The sequence below is a fragment of the Mus pahari genome, chromosome 6 (genome assembly GCF_900095145.1).
Source record: "Mus pahari chromosome 6, PAHARI_EIJ_v1.1, whole genome shotgun sequence".
Taxonomy (NCBI): Eukaryota; Metazoa; Chordata; class Mammalia; order Rodentia; family Muridae; genus Mus; species Mus pahari.
Window position 1 is genome coordinate 46,111,200 of NC_034595.1, and position 3,836 is coordinate 46,115,035.

Genomic DNA, 3,836 nt, shown 5'->3' on the forward strand with positions numbered 1-3,836 from the left:
CCCTGGCTGTCCTGGAACTCACTTTGTAGACCAGAAATCCACCTGCCTCTGCCTCCCAAGTGCTGGGATTAAAGGCATGCGCCACCACTCCTGGCTCTACTCAGCTATTAAGATAGAGGACATCCTGAGTTTTGCAGGCAAATGAATGGAACTAGAAAATATGATTCTGAGTGAGGTAACTCAGAGTACATTCATGGTATGTACTCACTAATAAGTGGATATTAGCACACCCCCAAAAGAAACATACAGAATATACAAGACACAGTCCACACAATTCAAAAGTCTCAACAAGCTGAAGTGCCCAAGTGAGGATGCCTCAGTCCCACTTGGGAGAGAGAAGAAAGCAATCTGTCAGGGCAGAGGTACAGAGGACTTTTTGCCCCCTCCTCTACTTCCAGAATACCTGATAATAGTAATTAAATAAGTTCCTGTAATAGACATCAAGGGAATTTTCTGCTTTTTCCATTGTTAACATGGGAAAATTTGCTTTTGCAGTTAACATTTAACTATTAACTTCTAGACTTCTAAATTTTATTTTTACTTCCTAGTCCATTCTCTCTGTTTTTGTGGCCTTATACTCCCTTTTACCTTTAACTTTTATTTTAGTCAGGTTTTAAATAGAAGCCAAAGTTAATAAGTATATTCAGTATGCTGCTCAAAGTAGAAATTGCCCCGTAATGAAAAATAATAATCTGCCAGCAAAATTTTGCTGAAAGGACCCTGATATAGCCATCTCTTGTGAGGCTATGCCAGTGCCTGGCAAATACAGAAGTGGATGCTCACAGACATCTATTGGATGGGACACAGGGCCCCCAATGGAGGAGCTAGAGAAAGTACCCAAGGAGCTGAAGGGGGCTGGAACCCTGTAGGTGCAACAAGAATATGAACTAACCAGTACCCTCAGAGCTCGTGTCTCTAGCTGCATATATAGTAGAAGATGGCCTAGTCGGCCATCATTGGGAAGAGAGGCCCCTTGGTCTTACAAACTTTATATGCCCCAGTACAGGGGAACACCAGGGCCGAGAAGTGGGAGTGAGTGGGTAGGGGAGCAGGGCAGGGGGAGGGAATAGGGGACTTTCGGATAGCATTTGAAATGAAAATGAAGAAAATATCTAATAAAAAAATTTAAAAAAGAAAAGTAATAATCTTAGTAGTTGTTTTCTATTTAATCATTTTATACATGGTGATGTTTCATATTTTACCTATTTTCTCAGAGTCATCCCAGAAACCTTTTTACACACAAATATGTTTGAATGGATTTAACTATTGTCATCTTTAGGGAACCTGCTAAAATTTAATCTTTTATACCTGAAAGCATTTATTATAAATACTTATTGAAGATTTTTAAAAAGATTATTGAATCCAAGAAAGAAGTAGAAAAATTAAGTAGATTAAGAAGATTCTTTTCAAGTTAATTAAAGTCTGTTTGCTCATAGGTGATAAGAATTTATCATTTTTCAGTGCCGGTCTATTCTTGTCCGCTCATTTATTGCTGTAAATTTGTTGATCTGTTTAAGATAATTTCCCTTCTTTTTGTCATTTCATAATCAAGCTTGCTAGGAAAAGTTACTTTGCTTCCTAGATTTTATACAATATGCATTTTATATGATATATATACACATACACACATGTATATATATAATAAAACTCTTTTAGAGCCAGAATGAGATCAAATGACATCTTACTCCACACCATTGGCTAAAAAGGGAGATGCCTAGGTCATTTATGAAAGCTAGCTTACCTGTACTCAATGATCTCTAGGAACAGTTTTATTGCATCTTTGATGGCTTGCACTTCTCAGTGGTATGGTAAACTTAGTACTGAAAGCCCCAATGGTACACAGACATGAATGAGGAAGAATAAGTAGCAGAAGTGATAGTTTTTCAGGCATATGGGATACAGATGGTTAGAGAAAGCAACTAGGGTATAAACAAATGAACTGATTTAAGTGAAGAGATTGGTGGAACAGAAGCAAGTTAGGGCCAGACATGCTTTTATCCCAACACTAGGGAGGCAGAGGCAGGAGGATCTCTGTGTTTGAGGCCACCCGGATCTCATATGCATTCTAGGACCTGTCTCAACCCCACCCCCAAGATGAGGAATAAAGTGGAGTTGGGGCAGGGTTGTCAAGGGAGAAGGAGTTAGAGGATCATGTTATGTTTATCACCTAGTTATTGCTTTCTAGGGTGTGCTAAAAGACAGTTATGAAGTTAGAAATGTTTTCTTGGGGCTGGTGAGATGGCTCAGTGGGTAAGAGCACCCGACTGCTCTTCCCTGAGCAAATCCCAGCAACCACATGGTGGCTCATAACCATCCGTAACAAGATCTGACGCCCTCTTCTGGAGTGTCTGAAGACAGCTACAGTGTACTTACATATAATAAATAAATAAATCTTAAAAAAAAAAAAAAGAAATGTTTTCTTAAAAAGAAAAAGAAATGTTTTCTTGATGAAGTTTATAGACTGAAAGGCAACATATATTTAGAGCTTTACACTTTCAATGTATCGGCAGCATTACGATGTTTAAAGTTTTCATGCACACTGTCTGCAGGCTTCTTCACATAATGCTTATAATTTTTGCTAGGGGAGAGATCAACAGAGAGTGAATGGTAACCATTGTGATACTACATAAATCCCCAGACATAAACATTTCCTTCAGAAAGTGGATTTTAAACCACTTTTTAAAAAACACAGTTAAATGAGGCCATTTCTTTTAAGGTTTTTCTCAATTTGAAAGTTAAAGATTTTGCTGAAAGGACCCTGATATAGCCATCTCTTGTGAGGCTATGCCAGTGCCTGGCAAATACAGAAGTGGATGCTCACAGTCAGCTATTGGATGGAACACAGGGCCCCCAATAGAGGAGCTAGAGAAAGTACCCAAGGAACTGAAGGGGTCTGCAACCTATAGGTGGAACAACAATATGAACTAACCAGCACCCCCAGAGCTTGTGTCTCTAGCTACATATGTAGCAGAAGATGGTATAGTCAGCCATCATTGGGAAGAGAGGCCCCTTGGTCTTGCAAACTTTATATGCCCCAGTACAGGGAAACACCAGGGCCAAGAAGGGGAAGTGGGTAGGTAGGGGAGCAGGGGCAGTGGGAGGGTATAGGGCACTTTGGGGATAGCATTTGAAATGTAAATGAAGTAAATACCTAATACAAATTGGAAAAAAAATGAAAGTTATTTTGAAATGATTTTTGCATTTTAAAATGAATTTTAAAAATCAGGAAGAATTAGAGCATCAGTTTCTGTTAGCTGGTTTATGGATTTAAGAGCTCTTTACACAGGAAAACCAAATCTATACATAAAGGAATGATGCTGATATGGAAATTTTGTTTCTCTTAAATCAAATTTTCAGTACAAGTTTAGGAATTTTGGCTTATTTTTATATGACTTCATATAAGCAATGAGATGAACAAAGATGTTTCATTTCTTTTGGTTTTGTTAAATAAAGTCCAGAAGTAATTTTATTGTTCAAAATTTTACATATTTATGCAGTAATACAGTGCTTTTGGAGTGAAATGTTGTTGACAATTATAATTATCACTCTCTCTAACTACTTTATGATTTTTATATTTTAAAACTTAAATAGCTTATTAGAAATTATATTTGAAAACTAATAATAATGGTAGTAATCATCTAACATCAGTAGTTTCAACTAATTCTTTTGATCTTGTAATTTTTTTTTTAAGTACAGAATAGAGTTGTTTCAGGGCATGGGGAGGGGAGTAAGGAGGGTAGTAGAGGCAGCAAGAGGGAGAGAGAAGGGGAGGGAGGGAGAGAGAGAGAGAGAGGGAGAGAGAGAGGGAGGGAGAGAGAGGGAGGAAGAGAGAGAGA

The 3,836-nt window shown here is 38.0% G+C and overlaps 2 protein-coding genes across 5 annotated transcripts in view; one reads left to right on the forward strand and one right to left on the reverse strand.

Annotated features, from left to right (window-relative positions):
• Ift74 (intraflagellar transport 74) overlaps positions 1–3,836 on the forward strand; it is a 78,106-nt gene that overhangs the window by 30,875 nt on the left and 43,395 nt on the right. The gene's annotated exons all lie outside the window — the stretch shown is intronic.
• Lrrc19 (leucine rich repeat containing 19) overlaps positions 1–3,836 on the reverse strand; it is a 15,670-nt gene that overhangs the window by 11,286 nt on the left and 548 nt on the right. The window lies entirely within an intron of this gene.